General features: G+C 39.7%; 1 long non-coding RNA gene across 1 annotated transcript; it reads right to left on the bottom strand.

Moving 5' to 3' along the window:
• Nucleotides 1–209: 209 nt before the first annotated feature.
• LOC122458432 lies at nt 210–17,526 on the bottom strand. Its single transcript, XR_006278480.1, has 3 exons — nt 17,375–17,526; nt 16,593–16,596; nt 210–222 (listed from the first exon to the last, which is right to left on the bottom strand). It is a non-coding gene; the product is annotated as an uncharacterized LOC122458432 (long non-coding RNA).
• Between the last annotated feature and the right edge of the window lie 6,988 nt (nt 17,527–24,514).

Genomic DNA, 24,514 nt, shown 5'->3' with positions numbered 1-24,514 from the left:
TGTGTCCACATTGGCACATAACTCAAATAACTCCTCTCTCTCTCTCTCTCTAGTATTTATCCCTCTGATGTATTTATAGAGAGTAATCATATCTCCCCTCCCCATATCTTTTGGTTAGGCTAAACAAGCCAACCTCTTTGAGTCTCCTCTCATAAGGTAGGTTTTCCATTCCTCAGATCATCTTAGTAGCCCTTCTCTCCACCTGTTCCAGTTTGAATTCATCTTTCTTAAATGAGGGAGACCAGAATTGCACACAGTATTCCAGATGAGGGCTTATCAGCCTTGTATAATACTAGCATTTCCTTATCTCTACTGGAAATACCTCACCTGTTGCATCTCAGGACTGCATAAACCTTTTTCATGGTCACATCACATTAGCAACTAATAGTCATCCTGTGATCAACCAATACACCCAGGTCTGTATCCTCCTCTGTCATTTTCAATTGATAAATCCCCAGTTTATAGAAAAATTCTTGTTAGTCCCTAAATGCATGACCTTGCACTTTGCACTATTAAATTTCATCCCATTTCTATTACTTCAGTTTTCATCCAGAAGGTCATCCAGATCTTCCTGTATGATATTCCAGTCCTCCTCCAAATTGGCAATACCACCCAACTTTATGCTAACAAATTTATTAGAGCATAAGCTTTCGTGAGCTACAGCTCACTTCATCGGATGCATTTGGTGGAAAAAACAGAGGAGAGATTTATATACACACACACAGAGAACATGAAACAATGGGTTTATCATACACACTGTAAGGAGAGTGATCACTTAAGATAAGCCATCACCAGCAGCGGGGGGGGGGGGGGGGGGAAGGAGGAAAACCTTTCATGGTGACAAGCAAGGTAGGCTAATTCCAGCAGTTAACAAGAATATCAGAGGAACAGTGGGGGGTGGGGTGGGAGGGAGAAATACCATGGGGAAATAGTTTTACTTTGTGTAATGACTCATCCAGGCTTGAATGGATGGATGAGTCATTACACAAAGTAAAACTATTTCCCCATGAAGAAAAGGAGTACCGGTGGCACCTTAGAGACTAACAAATTTATTAGAGCATAAGCTTTCGTGAGCTACAGCTCACTTCATCGGATGCATTTGGTGGAAAAAACAGAGGAGAGATTTATATACACACACACAGAGAACATGAAACAATGGGCTTATCATACACACTGTAAGGAGAGTGATCACTTAAGATAAGCCATCACCAGCAGCAGGGGGGGAAAAGGAGGAAAACCTTTCATGGTGACAAGCAAGGTAGGCTAATTCCAGCAGTTAACAAGAATATCAGAGGAACAGTGGGGGGTGGGGTGGGAGGGAGGGAGAAATACCATGGGGAAATAGTTTTACTTTGTGTAATGACTCATCCATTTCCAGTCTCTATTCAAGCCTAAGTTAATTGTATCCAGTTTGCAAATTAATTCCAATTCAGCAGTCTCTCGTTGGAGTCTGTTTTTGAAGCTTTTTTGTTGAAGTATAGCCACTCTAAGATCTGTGATCGAGTGACCAGAGAGATTGAAGTGTTCTCCAACTGGTTTTTGAATGTTATAATTCTTGACGTCTGATTTATGTCCATTCATTCTTTTACGTAGAGACTGTCCATGGTATTTCTACCTCCCACCCCACCCCCCACTGTTCCTCTGATATTCTTGTTAACTGCTGGAATTAGCCTACCTTGCTTGTCACCATGAAAGGTTTTCCTCCTTTTCCCCCCCTGCTGCTGGTGATGGCTTATCTTAAGTGATCACTCTCCTTACAGTGTGTATGATAAACCCATTGTTTCATGTTCTCTGTGTGTGTGTATATAAATCTCTCCTCTGTTTTTTCCACCAAATGCATCCGATGAAGTGAGCTGTAGCTCACGAAAGCTTATGCTCTAATAAATTTGTTAGTCTATAAGGTGCCACAAGTACTCCTTTTCTTTTTGCGAATACAGACTAACACGGCTGCTACTCTGAAACGCAACTTTATGTCATCTGAAAATTTTATTAGCACACTTCAACTTTTTGTGCAAGGTCACTATTAAAAATCTTAAAGAATGGTCCCACATCACTTTTTTTTTTTAAGTGTGAACCTAGCCAGCAGCTTCCTTACTTGAATCATCAAAATTGTCCGAAGACTAAAGTATAATCACGAATTAAGGTTCAAATCCTGCGCTCCTTCTTATTTGGGCAAAAATTCCAGTGACTTGAACAGAAGTTATGCCTGAGCAAAGCTAGAATAAAAATTGCAGAGCTGGGCCTGCTTTTTTCTCTAGTTCTAGAAGGTAACTATTTCTCAGCTAGTCCCTCACAAAATACTAAATTAATGATCCTTTGAATTCCTAGGAATAACAATGAGATATAATCCTCAGGATATGAAGCTGAAACATGATCACCTATGGAATACTAAATTTCTGGGCAAGTGTAATCTTGCCCACTGAAGAAACTGATCTTTTACTGAACTGCCCCAATACACAGGCTGTCTCTCATGCTCACAGATGACTCTCATTTCATTTTGCTGCCAAAATATAGCATTGCTAGAAATCCAAATGTTAATCACAGTACCTTAAAAGAATGACTGTTGTACTGATTGCACAATGCTATAGAAAATCTGTAATTATCAAGCAGCATCTATATTAAATTGTTTAGTATTACTTTAATTATCAAAATATTATTGACATCAGGAAGCTTAATGAAATAGTTGCTTATTAAATTGGCATTATTTTATTTTATGCTATAACAGAGTCTATGGCAAATTCTCTAAAATTCCTGTTTTCTTTTATGACTGTTACAATTTTCTTCTATTGGCTCCTACAAATAGAGAATTAAATATAAAGTGGAGACTAACTAAATTTCTGTTAGAATTAGACTGAGCTTCATAACAGTATTGAAATTTCATTTCATTTCAGTTAGGAAAGGGACTTCTCCTTGTGCCTGGAATACTAACTACTTTTTCAGAATAATAATATTTAACATTTATATAGCACTTTTACCCACAAATCTGAAGGTACTTTATAAAAGTGGATTTTATTATCTTCATTTTGTTTTGGGGAAACTGAGGCACAAAGAAATTAAAGACAAAGTTAGCAATAGCCTTGGTTGAAACTCACAATTTCTATTCTGACATTTAAAAACTTACTTTTGTCCCAAATCAGAATGAAAAGTGGCAAATTCCCATGAAACAAAATTTCCCCAAAATTTTGTTTCACAAATACTTAAATGATTTTATTGAAGATCTCTTTTTGACCTTGGTTTTGACTATTATAATATAAAATTTGAAATGAAGCCCTTCAGCCTTATTAAAATGAAATGTTTTGAGAATTTTTCAACAAATTTTCAATTGAATCAATACATTCTACAAAACCCTTTTATTAAACTTTTTCAACTTTTTTATAATGAACCAAACAAATTCTAGGTGCCAACATATCAAACAATAATAAAAGTAATATACATCAGGAAAAAAGACCAAGATATTTATACAAGGCTTGGATTCTCATGTATTAATTTAATATTCCCAGCATATGGATTTTTATGGCACATATCAAAACAAAACCAAAGAAACAAAAAATTAAGGAAATCAAAGGGGAGCAGGTCAGGGAAGGAAGACAAGGAGAGGGAGTGTGGATTTAATTCCCACTTCTCACCCAAGCCTTCTGTAGTCGATCAGTACCAGGAAACTTTCCAAATGGATTGAAATTTTTCTGGGCTTTGCTATCATTGTATGTGATCCTTTTCTTTGCAACCAGGTCCTGCAGTTCATTATACCAGCCCATGTGTCTTGGGGAGGATTTACTTTTCCAATGTAGCAAAATTTGATGTCTTGCAACGAGTAAAGCTCTATGTAGCCATCCCCTTTGATATGGTGATACTTGCATACAAGGTCACATAGCCTCCATTTACTGGGTATCTGCTTTCACTTCAAGTGAATTCTCTGGATCATGTTAATTCTGGTTTTAATACCATCCCAGAAGTTTGTAACAATAGGGCATGCCCAAAATATATGTGCAAGAAGAGCTCCTCACTCCCATACTTCCAGCATTGATCATTGCGGTAGCTTTAATTTTGCAAAGTGGGGCGCATTTCGGGTGACCAATGCACTCTAAAGATTGTTTTTTTTAATGAGATGTCATTGGAGGTCCAAGGTCACTTCTTTAAAATCTTTTATTGCTCTATTCCAATGTGGAGGTGAGGTATTCATAGACAATTCTTAATTCTGTTTTTTGCTCATTACATCTATATTAAGTGGGTCATTAGGAACTCATACAGTGTAGCTGGCAGTCTAGGAAAATACTATATCTGTCTCTAAAATGTGAGGAATTCTGGTGCTTTGGACATTGCAAATGCTTCCAAGCTGAATTCTGAGGTGAGGAGGTGATAAATTTGAATATGTTGCCAGAAGGCTGTATCATAGTTGGAGAGAAGTAAAAGCAGCTATTAATTGGGATATATATATAGTATTCTGCATTTCATCCATTTTTTCCACTTCATTCCCTCCAGTTTTTTCCATGGAATTCCCTCTGATTGGGGTCGCTACATGGAATGAAGGGTGGAGTTTGTGTTGGCATGCTAAACTGGCCCATATCTGACAGGCCGCATGGATTGTGGGGATTTGATCTTTTTAAAAAATATCTACAGTATACCAAGCACAGGATAGCCGTGGGGACTGTTCCTTCTTGATACTCACCCATGTAGGTATCTTATTTGTGATAGTATATGTCCATTGCACAGCCTTGTTTATTACAAAGGTGTTATGATATTGCCTCAGATTTGGAAATCTAACCCCTCTAGTTTAATTAGTGACTGAAGTTTCTTAAGGGAGATGTGTGGGCAGTTCCCTGTTCTCCATACATTTTTTTATAAGGATACCATTGCTTTTTGAAAACAGTGTTAGGGTATTTGGTGTGGGAGTCTGCTTAGTACATATATTAATCTGGATACTGCATTCATTTTTATCAGGTTTATTTTTACCCAAAGGTTGAGGAGAATAGCTTCCCATTGAGTCATGTCACATGATTTGTGTGATAATCAGGTCCAAACTGATTTGAGCTATTTTCTTTAACACTCTGGGGATTAGAAGTCCTAGTTACTTTATTGCCACTGGAAATCCCACTGACTAAGCAAGACCAGATAAATATAATTTGGTTAGTCTTAAAGTCTCAGACTTGATCCAGTTAATCTTATACGTGGACAAGCACCTGAACCTTTCAATGAGTTTCAATTGGGGAATCAACCTTAGAGAGTAGAATTAGCCCATTGTCTGAATACAGCATAATTTTTTTTGTTCCATATGATCAGTCTTAATACCCACTATATCCACAGAGCCCCAGATTGTGCATGCCAGCAGTTCCAGAACTATGCTGAAGAACAGCAGGGTTAGTGGGCAGTCCTGCTTTGTTCCTCTCTGTAATGAGAATGGTTCTGAAATAGTCTCTGGTGATCACGCAAGACAGGGGTCAATATAGAGCAGTTTAATCCAATTGATAAAGCGGTCACTGAATCCCATTCTCTCATGGACCATAAAAACATAATTCCAAGCAACTCAATCAAAGGCTTTTTCAGAGTCTAGTGATGTTACTAATGGTTCCTTTGAACACTGTGAGGTTGCAATCATATCAATGAGTTGCCAATGAGTTTTACACAGTCATTCTTCTCTCAAAGATGTGAAGATTCAGGTGTCAGCCTTTAGGAACTCTTGAAACTAGAATACTACATGCAGAAAAAAATCTGTTATCTTACACACTAAAAAAGCCTTAGAAGGATTATGAAATATCAGCGTTCTTTGTCTGTAAGTACCTAATTCATTCAATTTAGGTTCTGCTAATCTTTTTTCTCTTTTTTTTAAACTGACCTGATATGTTACAAATTTGTGTACATTTCAATAGGCACCAGTTTTGTAGTGATTAAGAAAAGGAAAAGATTAGTTATATATAGTAGAGCCCTCAAGAGTTGCAAACCAGTTTTAAATCCTACAAAGCAATAGTCTGTAACTATGTTGAGTGGTCTTTTCACAACATTACTGATGAGAACATTAGAATTCTTCCTACATTAAAAGAGTTAATTTGGTACCAAATAGGAAACTTTTAAGTTCATCTGATTCATCAGAACAACAGTGCAGATATCAGAAAGTTTGGATTATGTATACATTTTCAAAGGACAAAAATGACATTAAAATACTACATACTCAAAACAAAGATCCTGTCCACTCTTGCCCCACCCTAAAGCCCACACCTGCAGCTGGAGCCCTCACCCCCCGCACCCCAACCCCCTGCTCCAGCCCGAAGTCCTCTCCTGCACCCTGAACCCCTCATTTCTGGCCCCACCCCAGAGCCTGCACCTCCAGATGGAGCCCTCAACCCCTCCCACACCCAACTGCCTGCCCCAGCCCAGTGAAAGTGAGGGTGGGGAGAGCGAGCGATGGAGGGAGGGGGGCTGGAGTGAGTGTGAGCGGGGCCTCAGAGAAGAGGTGGTGCAGGGCAGGGTCTCGGGGCAGGGCTAGGGCAAGGGTATTCGGTTTTGTGCAATTAGAAAGTTGGCAACTCTAGCCTGTAGTATTAGTTTAGGACAAAAATAAACAGAAATAGAAATATTTCTATAAGTCTTACGTTTTGTTTTTTGTGGAAACTGTGAGCCAAATATGACCTGATAGTGTCTTTTTAATGGCTTGATAGGGCTTCTGCAGCAGATTAGAGAGGAAGGATTGTCTAGGGTTAGAGTGATAACTAGAACTCAGAAGATTCCCCCTCCCCGCCCCCAAGGGGGTCATGATCTGACCGGAAGTGGAGTTGTAGGAATATAAACTAAAGCCCCAGGCCTAAAATTATGTTTATGCTTTATACACATGAGTAGTCTTAAAGACTAAATCTGTGCAGGACTGCAGTATCATACTCATACAGTATGATAGCAACAGAAAAAGTGAAATTCTTAGAGGGTAATTTAAAGTTTGGCTGATATATAAATAAACAATGAAGAATGACAGGATAGTACTAATCATAGGTAAGGATTTTTTTTAAATTTAAGATAAAGGGGCCAACAGCCTAGCCATACAACTCTCATGGAAAAAACAAACAGATGAATCAAACAAGCCTTGTACCAAGACCCTCTAGCTCCAACCACGTGATCTATAGCTATGCTCTCTGAAACCTTCGTTTGTCACTTCTGTTTGTTTGCTTAAACTTAAGGAGATATCATTCTATTTTTTGTAAACTGTACCTTTAAGTGTGCAGACTTCTTCTTGTCTACAGCAGGACAGCTGCCATTTTGTGTGTTAGTTTCCTTGTATAATGCCAGAGGGAGTCACCCTCAGAGATACATGGACAGTGAAGGCACTATCAAAGAGGCTTATTTTATTTGTTCTTGATTTGTGTAGAATTTGAGATCAATACAGAAAGGATAAACTGGACTATAGAGCTCCTGAGAAGAATGGGTGGTAGAGATCAGACAGCCCAGGCTAGACTGGAGCCAAATGGAAACATTTTGTTAGGTAATTACACTACTCTGGTGGAGTTTACACCCTATATAATTTACAGCATTCCAGCATGCTGCTCTATTTTACAAATCCCAAATATGCTCTAATACTTACAAGAATTATAAATTCAAAGCACATTTAAATAAACAGAAAATTATTTATATTTATCATAGAAAATAACCACAATATATTTAAAAAAATCTATTAGTATGTCCATATTCAGTCAATTTCAATCAATTTTTCACGTGACTGGCTATTTAGCCAAGGTAATTATGTGCCAGATACACATAATTGAGGTCAAATGTCTATTCTTCTCTAAACTGCAAAGTCATAAAGAGATTAGATGTAACATTGATGGAAGCAAGCTAGCAGATAGTAAGGCTAAATACATTTTAACATTGCTATATTTATATAGCACTTTCCTCTAGATGAATCCCAAATGCTTGATATAATTTACTAACCGATTATTGGAACTGGTCAAAAAACAATCAATCAGACTAAGACAATTAATGCCCCTATTCTTGTCATGGAATCTTTAACCACCACAAGTGGTTAGGACCTCAGTTTTATGTCTCATTTGAAAGAGCACCACCAGCAACGCATCATTTCATTAGTGACTCAGAGGAAAGGATGCCACCAACTGAATTACTGACAGCAAGTCCAGCAGCACCATGGCTTTCCCCAGAGATCTCCCATCCAAGCATGGTCCAACTCAAGGCAGCCTACTTACAATGGATGAAATCTTGGCCCAATGGAAGTCAATGGGAGTTTTGCCATTAACTTAAATGTGACCAGGATTTCACCATCTGTCTTCGAGATCTGTCCAGATAACAGCTAGAGGTGGTATAGCTACAGATCTTCTAAATGATCCACTTTGGGCATGGTATCATGATAGGCAGGAAGGTGAGTTGCTAAATATGCCCTCTAAAAATTTAAACTTTCAAATTATCCTCTGGAAATAGACAAATAGCTCTTCATTGTGTGACATAAGTAGGGCCCCATAAAGTGGTTATTTTAGTATAATTTAATAATCCAACTATTTGCACAATGGAATATACACAAGAAATTTTACACACCTGACAATCAGAAGAGGGCCTAAACCAAAACTGTGATCTAGATAACCCTAAACTTGGAGGAAGTTCAGCTTTGGATCTAAATCTAGAGTTTCCATTTTGTCTTGGGACCATCTCTACTAACAATGGGTCAAATCCTGCAATCAGTAGCACCCATGAAGCAAAACAGAAGCTATCCATGTTTCCTCCGTGGCAACCTCAACAGGTGAGTAACACCCCTTAATTGGTTGCATGCACAAATTAGCAGCCTTTGACAGGACTATGAATTAACAAATGCATCACACTATGCTAACTACGTCAAACTAAACAAAATGTGAAGTAATGCACATTTGAAAACATAATTCCAACAATACGTACAAAATGATGGATCTAAATTAGCTGTTATCACTCAAGAAAGGCATCATGGGAATCATTGTGGATAGTCCTCTGGAAAAATCCTCTCAATATGCAGTGGGAGTCAAAGGAGAGAACAGACTGTTAGGAATCATTAGGAAAGGGACAGATTACAAAACAGACAATATCATAATGCCTCTATATAAATCCATGGTACACCACACATTGAATACTGCATGCAATTTTGGTTGCCTCATCTCAATATTAGAATTGGAAAAGGTACAGAAAAGGGCAACAAAAATGATTAAGGGTATGGAACAAGCTTATGAGGAGAGATAAAAAGACTAGGACTTTTGAGCTTGGAAAAGAGACTACTGTAACTGTGCCTCAGTGGGTCACAACTGAGAATACCAAATTCAGGACAAACTGCTAAGAAATGGGGAAGATACACCCCAAAACTGGTGGTTACTCCGCCATAAGGTATACCAAACCAGCAAAAAAGTAAACTTCTCTTTTACCACACTGGCTAACAAAAAGTTATAAAAGCAGTTTCCTTAGACATCCCAGTCTCTGTATTACCACCAAAACCCCTGGGTTTAAAGATGAGTGGTTCTTTACAACCTGTCTCATCAAATATAAGGTTCTTCTGATCCCAAAGGACCAGTCACACACCCAGGTCAACATATAACTCAGATCTTACCTGAAAATCACGCTGATACCAATCCTTTAGTATCTAAAATCTAAAGGTTTATTTATTAAAAGAAGGAAAGAAAGGTGAGAGTTAAAATTGGTTAAAGGAATCAAATATATACAAAAATTGCAAAGTTCGTGGTTCAGGCTTGTAGCAGTGATGTAATAAACTGCTGCCTTAAGTCAAGTCTCTGGCTGCTTCTAAATCATTGGAAGGTCCTCAGTTCATTGATAGAATGCTCCCCTTAGTATCAGTTCATAATCCAGAGGCTTGAGCAGAAAAGAGGCTGGAACAGGATAGAGGGAAAATGGGGGTGTTTCCAGGCCCTTTATAGCTTCTGCCATGTGGAGGGAAATCCATTGTTTCAAACAAAGCTCTCAGCACAGCTAGTGGAAAAATACAGGTAAAAGATGGGAGTTTGAAGTCACACAAGCAAGTCACCTGTCCATGCCCGATTTCGCTTAGTCATAGCAGGAAGCCATTACCTATATTTCAGATGGAACGTCCATTCAGTTTAGAGGGGTGTCTCCCATGATCCATTGTGAGTTAAGTGTCCTTTTGATGGGCTACTCAATTTGAATACTCAATTTATCTCTCTGGTCACTCGATTACAGACCTAAGAGTGGCTATCCTTCAACAAAAAAGCTTCAAAAACAGACTCCAACGAGAGACTGCTGAATTGGAATTAATTTGCAAACTGGATACAATTAACTTAGGCTTGAATAGAGACTGGGAATGGATGAGTCATTACACAAAGTAAAACTATTTCCCCATGTTATTTCTCCCCTGCACCCCACCCCCCACTGTTCCTCAGATATTCTTGTTAACTGCTGGAAATAGCCTACCTTGTTTGTCACCATGAAAGGTTTTCCTCCTTTCCCCCCCTGCTGCTGGTGATGGCTTATCTTAAGTGATCACTCTCCTTACAGTGTGTATGATAAACCCATTGTTTCATGTTCTCTGTGTGTGTATATAAATCTCCCCTCTGTTTTTTCCACCAAATGCATCCGATGAAGTGAGCTGTAGCTCACGAAAGCTTATGCTCTAATAAATTTGTTAGTCTCTAAGGTGCCACAAGTACTCCTTTTCTTTTTGCGAATACAGACTAACACGGCTGCTACTCTGAAACCTGTCAATTTGAATAGTCCCTCCAAGATGTGCTGGCTAGCTACCTTGTGGTTGTTACCCCATGAGCAAACATTTGAAACCCACGTATAGAGCCAATACTCATAACTTCAAATACAAAAAAGATATATGCATACAGATAGCATAATCATAACCAGCAAATCATAATCTTTTCATAGACATCTTAAATGCCACATTTTGTACAAGATTTGTTGCAAATATATAACAATGGTTGCACCAATGATCTATATTGTAATAGTTTAATCAGATAACATCACAACTAATAAGGGGGGATATGATAGAGGTCTATAAAATCATGAATGGTGTAGAGAATGTGAATGGGGACGTATTATTTACCCTTTCACATAACACAAGAACCAAAGGTCACCCAATGAAATAAAAGGCAGCAGGTTTAAAACAAACAAAAGGAAGTACTTCTTCAACAAAGCAGACAATCTGTGAAACTTGTTGCCAGGGAATTTTGTGAAGGCCAAAACTACAACTGGGTTAAAAAAAAAATTAGGTAAGTTCCTGGAGGATAGGTCTGTCTATGGCTATTATCCAAGTTGGTCAGGGACGCAACCTCATGTGCTGGGTGTCCCTAAACCTCTGACTTACAGAAGCTGGGGCTTGCTGCAGGGGATGGATCACTTGATAAATTGCCTATTCTATTCATTCCCTCTCAAGCATCTGGCATTGGCCACTGTCGAAAAACAGGATACCGGGCTAGATGAACTACTGGTCTGACTCAGTATGGCCGTTCTTATGTTACATATTACCAAAATATTATAGTTAGCTGTTTGCTAACAGCTGATTTTCTGAACAGCCCTGTAGTGAGGAGGCGTGGCCTCCCTCAGAGATTGAGAGAGAGGGACCACAACACTCCCCCTGGTGGGTTGAACCAGGAGAGCCACATCCACCTCACTGGAAGCAGAAGGGCAGGACAGGAAGGGGAAGTACAAAAGGTGGGCTCTCCATCTCAGTGGTGGTGGAGCCACCTCAACAGACGGCTGCATCTTGTCTGCTGCTGGACCTTGCAGAGGGACTGCCTCCTGAGGCCTGGCCAGAGCTCTCAAGACTGCTGGCCAACCAAGACGTTGAGGAGTTGCTGGGGCTGCCGCCTGAGGACTGGCCAGAGCTCCCTGAGAGGACAGACAGGTGCAACCAAGTGGGAGAGTAGGAAACAGCCCAGGGAGACCAAGCAACAGTCTGGCTGGGAGCTGGCCTGATACAGGTCAGTGTGTTGCAGGCAGATCCCTGCTGACCCAGTGGCAGAACACTCTGCCACTGTTAGGGCCCTGGGCTGGGATGCGGTGGAGTTGGTCGGGTCCACATCCTCCCTGCCACCCTACCTTTGGGGTGGCAGTACTCCTCCTCCTTAGGCCATGAGGACTGTGCTCCACAGGCAATCCTACCTGAGCCCCATAGACCCTCTTGGTGCTCAACCCTACCCATAGACTTATTGGTACTCAACACTGCCTGAGCCCCTAGATTCTCTTGGTGCTCCCTCTTACCTGAAAAAAAGAAAAGGAGTACTTGTGGCACCTTAGAGACTAACAAATTTATTTGAGCATAAGTTTTCATGAGCTACAGCTCACTTTCCGATGAAGTGAGTTGTAGCTCACGAAAGCTTATTATTATTAGTTTATGTGTATTGCAATAGCACCTAGAGGCCTCGGCAAAGTGGGAGCTAAATCGTCCCAGACACTCCGCAGATATATACTAAATTACAGTCACTGCCCGAAAAAGAAAAGGCATGACAAATGAGTGAGACAGACAAACAAGCAAGACATGAGGTAGGAGAATGAAGTAACAACAAGATGTTTTAATACAGGCTAGCTGTGTAATATAAGAAGTCCAGTGGGAGCAGTAATCACAGGAAACACAGTATGTTCACTACAGCCAGTGAACTATTCACTGTTACGAGGGCAAATTTAGTGTATTTTCTTGTTCTCATACTACTGGAAACAAAGTGGTTTTTGTGAATGTTTGTTCATTACCGTGTTCATGTTTCAGATTTTCAAAATGTTTTTAACCCATTCCCACAAAAGGCTGATTTTCTGTTTGCAAAAATGTTCACAGATACTGTAAATCTCAAGGATACTTTTGGGAATTCATGTTTGTGTGAAATTTGGCAACCGAAGTGTTTGAGCAGCTATTGTCTACACATCTTGAAAATGTATTTGCATAAAAGTGAACACAACTTATTTAGCTATTTTTACATTTCTTTCATCTCCCCCTCTCCTTTATAAAAGTTTCAGCAATCCTATAAGTGGAAACAATACCTTGTGACTTACCTAGTGACTTGCCTAGTGAAACACACAACATGAGTAAGGAATAGCAAATAAAAGAGATAGCTAAAATGCTTGATAGAGAAACAGTTCAAAGGTCTTCAAACAAACATATGTAAAAATTACAGATATCAAGGATTTAAAAAATTAATCGCGATTAATTGTGTGATTAAAAAAATTAATCATGATTAATCGCATGATTAATCGCACCGTTAAAAAACGGAATACCATTTATTTAAATATTTTTTGGATGTTTTCCACATTTTTCAAATATATTGATTTCAATTACAACACAGAATACAAAGTGTACAGTGCTCACTTTATATTATATTTTATGATAAATATTTGCATTGTAAAAATAAAAGAAATAGTATTTTTCAATTCAATTAATATAAGTACTGCAATTTCTTTATCATGAAAGTTGAACTTACAAATGTAGAGTTATGTACAAAAAATAACTGCATTCAAAAATAAAACAATGTAAAACTTTAGAGCCTACAAGTCCACTCAGTCCTACTTCTTGTTCAGCCAATCACTCAGACAAACAAGTTTGTTTACATTTTCAGGGATAATGCTGCCCACTTCTTGTTTACAATGCCACCTGAAAGTGAGAACAAGCATTCACATGTTACTGTTGTAGCTGGCATTGTAAGATATTTACGTGCCAGATGCGCTGAAGATTCATATGTCTCTTCATGCTTCAACCACCATTCCAGAGGACATGCATCCATGCTGATGATGGGTTCTGCTCAATAACAATCCAAAGTAGTGCAGACCAACGCATGTTAATTTTAATCATCTGAGTCAGATGCCACCAGCAGAAGGTTGATTTTCTTGTTTGGTGGGTTCGGGTTCTGTAGTTTTGCATTGGAGTGTTGCTCTTTTAAGAATTCTGAAACATGCTCCACACCACGTCCCTCTCAGATTTTGGACAGCACATTCAGATTCTTAAATCTTGGGTTGAGTGCTGTAGCTATCTTTAAAAATGTCACATTGGTACCTCCTTTGCGTTTTGTCAAATCTGCATTGAAAGTGTTCTTAAAACAAACAACATGTTGGGTCATCATCTGAGATTGCTATAATATGAAATATATTGCAGAATGCATGTAAAACACAGAGTAGGAGACATACAATTCTCCCTCAAGGAGTTCAGTCACAAATTTAATTAACACATTTTTTAAATGAGCGTCATCAGCATGGAAGCATGTCCTCTGGAATGGTGGCCACAGCATGAAAGGGGAATACAAATGTTTAGCATATCTGGAACGTAAATAGCTTGCAATGCCACTACAAAAGTGCCATGCGAACACCTGTTCTCACTTTCAGGTGACATTGTAAATAAGAAGTGGGCAGCATTATCTCCCGTAAATGTAAACAAACTTGTTTCTCTTAGCAATTGGCTGCACAAGAAGTAGGACTGAGTGGACTTTTAGGCTCTAAAGTTTTACATTGTTTTGTTTTTGAGTGAAGTTATATAACAAACAAAAAATCTACATTCGTAAGTTGCACTTTCACGATAAAGAGATTGCACTATGGTACTTGTTTGAGGTGAATTGAAAAGTACTATTTGTTTTACCATTTTTACAGTGCAAATATTTGTAATAAAAATAATATAAAGTGAGCACTGTACACTTTGTATTCTGTATTGTAATTGAAATCAATATATTTGAAAATGTAGAAAAATATCCAAAATATTTAATAAATTTCAATTGGTATTCTATTGTTTAACAGTGTGATTAAATCTGCAATTAATTGTGATTAATTTTTAAATCACAATTAATTTTTAAGTTAATCACGAATTAACTCTGATTAATCGACAGCCCTAGTAAAATAAAATTTTAGAAAATTAATCACATGATTTGATATGAATAGGTTGACCAGATATAGTTATACCAGATGGGAATTGAACTGCCAATAAGATTTTTAAACCAGATCCAGCTGAAGAATAATTATGATTTTTAAAAGCCATAATAAAAATAAAGCATTTGCATTTAAAAATGGAATCAAAGGGTAAGAAATTCAGTCCATGCAGCCAGTTGTTCCATAATTACTCATCTTTAAAACTTACAGAACTGTACATAAAAGCCTTTTCAATCTCTGCAATTAAAATTGGTATTAATTAACCAGACTGATTCTTTTAGATTTGTTTAGACTACTCCTCTGATTAAACAACTTGAGGAACTACTGAAAATAAAACACAAGCTATTATGACTAGTAAGTTACACAAGCATGTTAAATAAAATCCAGATTTCATTGTGAATTATCTCCATTCAAAAAGACAGAAGAATTGTATTTGGTTGGTCACCTAAATTACATGGTGTTGCTTCTGCACTGGTTAGAATACAAACAACTTTAAAGAAGAAGAGTCAAAGACATTTCAAGATGTCTAAACCCATACTTTTCACACAAATCTTTGTGCAAACACATTTTCACATGAGATGTTCACTTTACATATATGAAGAATATGTTGTTCTTGATAGTTCCTACACTAGTTTGATGAAAGGGAATACACAGCAACACTAGTTTCACAAAAGCAAACAAATGGGGAGAGTAAATAAAGATTGTATAGCTGGTAAGGCTTATTTCCTCTTCAGTGCTCTATTTCTCCATCGTCCCATGCAATTCTTTCTTGAATGACCCCGGTACATTTATTTTAGAAACCTCTCCTAACACAGCTATTGCACGCATTACTGCTGCTCCACTTGAAAATGTTATGTAGCCTGTGAACATGTTAACCAGTTTACTGTAGTTTACTGTCATATAATTTATCTAGATTAGAAACAGCAGAGGTCTGAATACAAAGCTCTGTGGGACTCAAAATAACTTCCTGCCATTTGGATTATAGTACTTTTATTTCTTATTGTTAACCAGTTCTTAGACTAATCCTGTGCTTACATCCTGGATGTTGGTGGTGCACTTTGTAAGCCAAGACGAAGGATCCTATACTAGATAGCATAAACTATCTGAAAACACAGATGCATTAGACCATAAAGCCTGCTGTTACCACTTTCTCAGTAGTGTCCTTAACATAAAGTTACAAAAAGTCAGCGTAGTCTCTTGCTTGATTCATGCCGATTATTACCTAATAGGTATAGTCTTCTTCTTCTTAGTGTATGTGTAATGTGCCTCAAGTGGCATGTGACCAGGATTCATCACCAAATTTGGTCTGCTGCATTACAGCAGAGGCAAAGTTTGTGAAACATCTGTGAAACAGCCTGGTGCCTGACCTTTGTGACTTTGTCCTCACCCACAACTATTTCACATTTGGGGACAATATATACCTTCAAGTCAGAGGTACTGCTATGGATACCCACATGGCCCCACAGTATGCCAACATTTTTATGGCTGACTTAGAACAATGCTTCCTCAGCTCTCATCCCCTAATGCCCCTACTCTACTTGTGCTACATTGATGACATCTTCATCATCTGGACCCATGGAAAAGAAGCCCTTGAGGAGTTCCACCATGATTTCAACAATGTCCATCCCACCATCAACCTCAGCCTGGACCAGTCCACACAAGAGATCCACTTCCTGGACACTACGGTGCTAATAAGCGATGGTCACATAAACACCACCCTATACCGGACACCTACTGACTTACCTACATGCCTCCTACCTATACTTACCTACATGCCTCCAGCTTCCATCCAGGACACACCACACGATAGATTGTCTAAAGCCAAGCTCTAAGGTATAACTGCATTTGCTCCCATCCCTCAGACAGAGATGAACACCTACAAGATCTCTATCAAGCATTCTTAAAACTACAGTACTCACCTGCTGAAGTGAAAAAACAGATTGACAAAGCCAGAAGAATATCCAGAAGTCACCTACTACAGGACAGGCCCAACAAAGAAAATAACAGAATGCCACTAGCTGTCACCTTCAGCCCCCAACTCTCCAGCGCATCATCAAAGATTTACAACCTATCCTGAAAAATGATCCCTCACTCTCACAGATCTTGGGAGACAGACCAGTCCTCGCCTACAGACAGCCCCCTAACCTGAAGCAAATACTCTCCAGCAACCACACACCACACAACAAAAACACTAACCCAGGAACCTATCCTTGCAACAAAGCCCAATGCCAACTCTGTCCACAAGTGTCACCATCACAGGACCTAATCACATTCGCCATGCCATCAAGGGCTCGTTCACCTGCACATCTACCAATGTGATATATGCCATCATGTGCCGGCAATGCCCCTCTGCCATGTACATTGGCCAAACCGGACAGTCTGTATGCAAAAGAATAAATAAACACAAATCTGACATCAGGAATCATAAGATTAAAAAACCGGTAGGAGAACACTTCAACTTCTCTGGCCACTCAACTAAAAGACTTAAGGGCAACAATTCTGCAACAGAAAAGCTTCAAAAACAGACTCCAACGAGAAACTGCTGAGCCTGTACAAACTAGATGCCATTAACTTGAGTTTGAATAGAGACTGGGAGTGGCTGCGTCATTACACAGATTGAATCTATTTCCCCATGTTAAGTATCCTCACACCTTCTTGTCAACTGTCTAAATGGGCCATCTTGATTATTTCTTCAAAAGTTTTTTTTCTCCTGCTGATAATAGTTCATCTTAATTAATTAGCCTCTTACAGTTTGTATGGCAACTTTCACCCTCTCTGTATGTGTGTGTGTATATATATATATATATATATATATATCTTCTTAATATATGTTCCATTCTATGCATCTGATGAAGTGGGCTGTAGCCCATGAAAGCTTATGCTCTAATAAATTTGTTAGTCTCTAAGGCGCTACAAGTACTCCAGGTCTTTTTGTGGATACAGACTAACACAGCTGCAACTCTGAAACCTGTCATTTGAAAGAAGAAAGTGTGGATGCTTTCTGGATCCCAACAGGGACTTTTCCTATGTATAAGGGGAAGTGTGGAAGAAAGCATGAAGGTATTACGGAACATTAGCGAATGACAAAGACTGGTGTAACTGATGGAGAAAACATGATGGTGGAGTGTAGGGGTTAATGTCATGATAAAATATTAGATCTGATAGTTAGGGTGTAGCTAAAAGGTTAAAAGCCTTAAAGATGAAGACAAGAAGCTTGTGACAGAATGTGGAGAACTGGGAGCCTGTGTTTTAACTGTTTGAAATGTCTTGTGTATTGTAGGCTTTAATATGAAAACAACAAGCAGATCTAATGGCTCCCAACTTTCTATATGAACACAAAGATGTAAAATAAGCTGAACAGCGGGTGCTGGTGTCTGTATCTGGCTTATGCACACTTTTGAAAATCCTCAAAAACAATCATAGATCATACCTTGCAACAGAAGAGAATTACATTATTTCTTTCCCCAAAAAACATTTTAGGGTACATCCTTATTCTGTCTTTTACAGAATATTACTGTTAGGACTGATCAGGCTATTGTTTCTCTTATTTAGACTTCAATATCACATTGTGGTATTGTGTGTTCAAGGTCAATAGTCATGCTATGCTGTAATCCATAGTAAAAGAGGTACTAGCAGTGCCCTGCAGAGCTGTTAAACAAGGTCAGTTTGTGCAAAATAAAGGTCTGTTATATCCAGCAGTATCTTTTAACACTCAGTGGGAGTGCTTGTCCAAAATGTTTCCTGCCAGCTGAAATGCAATATAAAAGGTGTATGTCTCTGAGCAAATTTGTTCCATGTGTTTTAGAAAGGAAAAAATAACAAATATTAGGCCTCTAAATTATCATGTAGGAATAAAATATATTAGTTAATGAGAATTGTATATGACTCATCCCTTGATAGCCCATCATCTTAGTTAACTATAGTCCGAATTATGAGGAAAGCTCACTTAATTTAAAAACAAATAAAACAAAACGAACAGCCTGAAAAGACTTACAAAGGAATAAAATTCTGTACTGAGTACCCTAAATAAAATAAAAATGATAGTCACTGCATTTCATCTTTTATTTCTTTTTTGAATATTTAGATAGGAAATTCTATATTAAGACCTGAGCTTAGAATTTCATATTTGCTTAATACTTGGTAAAACACCACTTAACTCCTTGGCACTGGCCACAGGCATCCTCTCTAGGAGGTATTTTTCATTATACCATTTCCATTAAGGAGAACTCATTGCCACTCACTCAATAAAATTAATTGGCATCTTCAATCAAGCTACAGTAGGGGTGAATTTAGCAGGCTATATTTATACCAGTGATCACATCAGAAGGCAATAGGGATATACAAGTCATTATTCCATATACATCCTTTTCATTGCTGTTGATTGGGAAATCTGAGAAAAAGCCACCACAGCCGCAGAAATTTAAGCACTGCTTTATGTCCAGTCTGTTCATAAGAATCTTAAGACTACTGAACTCAAGTACTATTCCTGCAGTGCAAACAGAATGGAAAGCAATGAGAAGTCCCTTGCTGGAATTCCCCCATCTTATTCTTTAGTGGGTGTATAGCTGGAGTAGCATGCAGTTGTGTGGGGGAACAGTGAGGGACATAGCCAGAGCAGGTTGTACTAGCAAGCAGATGGCCCTTTGAGGGGGCCATAGCTAGCTGGTGTTGATTAGAACAGACCTGAAACTTTCATGCTAGGGCCAGGATCATAGCCAACATTTGTTGGGAGAATTGAGTGGCAAGAGTGTGGCTGCCTGAGAGAACTTGGAGGGGGAGGTGGCAGGGGCCCGCCCCCTCTGCTCCCTGCCCAGGCCTGGCTGCTGGGGACAGGGGCTGAAGAAGCCAGAGTCCCCTCTTTCCACCATGCCTCAGGCATGTTTCCAGCTTGCTCAGCCCCTGGCAGCAGGGCCCAGGTGGGGATTGGAGGAGGTGGAACGCTGATGGTGGACCTCCCCAGCTGGTCTTTCTCAGGCAGCTGCCACACTGTGCAGAGCAGTGACTCGGAGCAGCCACCCTCAGCCTGCATGAGAAGGGGCTCCGTCCCACTTGGGTCCAGCTGCCAGGCTGAGTGGGCGAGTGAGCTGGAAACATGCCGCAGGAGGCAAAGCAGGAGAAGGAGCCTGCCCTCCCGCACAGATAACTCTGGTGGGGTGGGGAGGGTGCAGCGGTCCCTGGGCTGGGTTCAGGGTCACTGGGGAAGGCTCTGGGAGCAGGTTCCCTAGTCTCTGTTTAGCAGGAGGTAGGGGCTTTGCCTGCAACCCATGCCTCCCCTGTCGAGGTGTCTGCAAGCTGTGTTGAGACACTTGTGCTGTGAGACTCCCCGGGCTGGGGCTAGCCCCAGCCAGGCCCAGAGGCACCTGCTTCCCACTCCTGTGGCCCCAACCCCTCAGAAGCCATCAGGATTGGCTGCCCTGGCCCAGCAAGGTGAGGCTGGAAGTTTCTCCCAGAGGCAACACGTGGAGTGGTCACATGTCCCCCTTTACATTATGCCCTTCCAGTATCAGGAGATATGAGTCGTCTATGGCCTGGATAGAATTGGCCCCAGTACCAGGGAGCCACATCCGACTCCCTTGCATTTCCCCCTGTCAGCTGCACTTAGTGAAAGCTGAGAATCTTGGCCAGTCCAAATAGGCTGGCTTGGCTGGCACGTGCAATAAGAATACTTTGCATGAAATGGAATGGGATGGGAGGAAGTGGATAACACCCTTACAGAGCTGTCCAGGGAGAGTTTCTTGGAGTTTAAAAAAATACATGTCAAATGATGCAATCCAAAGGCAAAAATATTAAATTAAGTATCGTTTTGATCCTGGCATAAAAGTATTAATATTCATAGTATTATAGGGTTAAAAAGGACCGCAAGGGTCATCTTGTCTAACTCCCTGCCAAGATGCAGGATTTGTTGTGTCTAAACCATCCAGGACAGATGGCTATTCAGCCTCCTATTGCATCTTCCAAATCTAGCGTAGTCATATTGCAAAGTTTTTAATTAAACTACTTCCAGGTCCAGCATCTCTCCACTCCCAGGCCTCTCACCAGCTATGTCACTGTGGAAACTACTCCAGCATCCCAGAGCAAACATGGGCTGGCATTTTCATTGTGTAAGCCTGATTTGCTGAGAGCTCATAATTCTTCTCTCTCTTTTTGAACTGCCTGTCTCCATAACCAGAGAGTTTATCAGTTCAAGCATTTTGTCTGCAGAGTTTTAGAGATGGCTAGTTTTAGGATAATTAAAAGTCTTGTAACTTCCCCCTTCATTTCTTCCACATCTAAGAACACATCTTCTTATTTGTCTGATTCTAGAGTAAGGGTTGCAGTGATACTGATCTGGGCAGACTTATATTGATTGGCTGAGTAGCCACATCTTAGTGAAGCATCAAGATTTCTCAAAAATCACATCATAACTACCTTCTACAACCATTGTTGCCGACTCTTATAATTTTGTCATGAGTTTCACAATATTTGGTGCTTTTCTTAAAGCCTCCTGAGGAAAAGTAATTACTTAGGAGTTGCAGCTTGGTAGTTCATAATTTCCCTCGACTTTCAACAGGAGATAGACACCTAAATGCCCTTTGTGCTTTTAAAAACATCTCCCTAAATATATAAACATTAAAGATTTGTTTGATTAAAGGCAATAATATGACCTTGTTCCTCTGAGAGACAAATTGGGTGAGGTAAATCTTTTAAATGGACTAATTTCTGTTGATAAGAAAGACAAGCTTTTGAGCTACACAGAGCTCTTCTTCAGGACACATTTCCTCTGAGTTAAATAGGGCAAAAAGCAGAAGTGAAATGGTGAAGCATAATGTTTCTTAGTCATTCTGCCAGAGCACGCTGGGATGACTCAGTGCTGCTCAGAGACAGTACACTCAGCAGTGCTTTTTGATCTTTGTTTCTAAAATAGTTTTATGATCCTCTTTTTATCCGTTGGCTTTATAACCAGAATCCCAAGACGATTGTTTTGACGTTAAAGATGAAAGAAATACATTCAGAAAAAGAAACTTATGTTTTGTAATATTAGATATTACAGAAAACTGATTGAATTTCTACAGTTGGCATATACTCTATTCTGGCTTTGAAGATGTTAAGGGATCTGAGAGACTTCCTGTTTTGTAATCCTTGTTTCTCTTTCTTTTATCTCTCCATCCAATCAATTAAAAAAAGTCTTTGGGGATTAAAGGAGAGAATTAACCCCTGTGGGACATGCTTAGATTGCCATTATTTACATTTCATAGCCACATGAATCAACAAGCTGACAAACATTTCTCCTTGAGGAGGGGAAGAGAGAAAGAAGGCAAGAACCACAAATGATGGATGCGAGGCACATTTCTTAATGCTCTGCTTGGAGGCACTTGGATACTATGGTGATGGTGCAGTATAAGAACCTGAGTAGACAAGGATGGAGGAAAGAACAATTGAAAGTTCATATCAGGAAGTCTTATTTGTTCAAGATATTCTTGTAATATTTCTGGCACTTGGATGTGTTTGTGTGTCAGTTCAGGAGTGGCAGGCTTGTGAGGTTTTTTTTATTCTTGATCGCTACGTAAAATGGGATTCATCACAGAATTTTATTTCACCATCCCAAGTGTGTGTCTGTCTATTAAAATGTCCTGTTTTCAAACAGGTATAATTGGTGACCAAAATATGTCATTATTTATATAATGAGGCACAAACCCTGAAAATGGTCTCTAAGGTGCTTGAGAAAGAAAATTCAGTCTGACAAAGAAATCTGGAAATAACACATGATAATTCACTGGTGAGATGTTTTCAACTGTAAAGAATTCATTTGTATCCAGCAGCTCTTGAAACAATTTTAGAAACTGGAGCTAAATCCATGCAGAACAGGGCACAGCAGCCTCATGTGGATGCACACACTGCCTATGCACAAATTCTGAGGATGGTCTTGAAAGAAGCACAGCTAGCTCTACGAGGTATGTGCCCTCTGCGAAGGGGGCGTGGCAGGGGGATGGGTGAGTTCTGCATTAGTGTTGTTGGTGGTAATTTGGAGCTACTCAGTGGGCCAGTGAGATCATGCACATGAACTCCGTTTTCCATTCCCTTCCCCACCTATCCTATGTGTAGCTTTGTCCCGTCTCTCTCCAGAGCAACCCCTTGATAGAGAGGGGCCACAATTGGATATCCCTAAGTCACATGGAGGGGCTCTCTCTCCTTCATTCTGAGCTTCAGGAGGACAGGGTGTTTCTTTGGCTGAGTGGGCTCTTTCTCAGAGATAATGAATCTGTTTGGGGCATTGATTCATTTCATTTTCTTTCTTTCTTACACTCAGTATAAGAGCTCTTTAAGGCATAATTTCTGTCTGCATGAATCTCTTGGAGTCATAATACAATAGGGGAGGAAGAAAGACAAATAAAGTTATATAATACAATGGGAAAATACCTTGGCAACAACTGGAACAATAGAAAGTGATGGAAAAGACGTCCTCATCAGTTTGAATAAATGCAAGACAAACATATGTAAAAATCTGTGTATGCTACTTAACTCCCCCAAGAACTGATATATATATAGTCCTTGAAAAGAATGTGATTTGTGTTGAAGAGGATGTGATTGGTGTAAGTGTGTAGCTGAAGAGCTCAAATAGCAGACTGTGTACAGCCAAGGAAGAAGAGCCGACCTATAAACATCTCTTTGTGGCATCTTAATGAAGGAGATATATAAGAATAGAAAAATAAATAGGTAATATAGCTGTTTCTAATAATTCAGTGCAACTTAACTTCAATATAGAAACAGGCAAATGCCCATAAAGACACAGGTGAAACTGTAGCAGGAAGCCAGCTCTTAGGCCAGGTGCAATTCTTAGTAATTATTACATGAGAGCTTGACCACTGAAAAGAATTGTATCATCAGTAAAACAGAAAATGAACACTATAGTACTAGATAAGATGGTTACTATTTTTGGAATCTGTGGAAGATTAACTCTGCTACCAATATGCCGGGATTCTTGACCTCCATTTTTGTTTACTGAAACAGTTTATGGTTTCTCACATGAAAGAATGCACAGTGAACAATATAGATTATAAAACTTTTCTGGTATTCAACCAAATACACAAAAGATCTTCATATGGAATAAATAAAAAGCAACAATCCAATTTTGAAACTAGGCCTCCATGTGAGAAGTGACACAGGGTCAGGCCAGATGGCTATAGGAGAGTAATAGAAGGCAGATATATTAGCCCCAGGCTAAGTAGGTCCCTTTCCCCTGGGTAAGGTAACAGAGAAGGTTCCAGAACAATCAGGAGCCTTCTGGAGACAATTAAGACAGGCTGATTAGAACACCAGCAGCCAATCAAGAAACTGCTAGAATCAATTAACTAATCAGCTAATCAGGGCACCTGGGTTTAAAAAGGAGCTCACTTCAATTTATGGTGTGCCTGTGAGGAGCTGGGAGCAAGAGGCAGTAGGAGCTGAGAGTGAGAACGTGGACTGTTGGAGGACTGAGGAGTACAAGCATTATCAGACACCAGGAGAAAGGTCTTATGGTGAGGATAAAGAAGGTGTTGGGAGGAGGCCATGGGGAAGATGCCCAGGGAGTTGTAGCTGTCGCACAGCTGTTCCAGGAGGCACTCTAGACAGCTGCATTCCACAGGGCCCTGGGCTGGAACCCGGAGTAGAGGGCAGGCCCAGGTTCCCCCCAAATCCTCCCAACTCCTGATCAGACACAGGAGGAGTTGACTGT

The sequence above is a fragment of the Dermochelys coriacea genome, chromosome 2 (assembly GCF_009764565.3).
Source record: "Dermochelys coriacea isolate rDerCor1 chromosome 2, rDerCor1.pri.v4, whole genome shotgun sequence".
Lineage (NCBI taxonomy): Eukaryota > Metazoa > Chordata > Testudines > Dermochelyidae > Dermochelys > Dermochelys coriacea.
The sequence above is the reverse complement of the archived record's forward strand: the minus strand, read 5'-3'. Positions and strand labels throughout refer to the sequence as shown.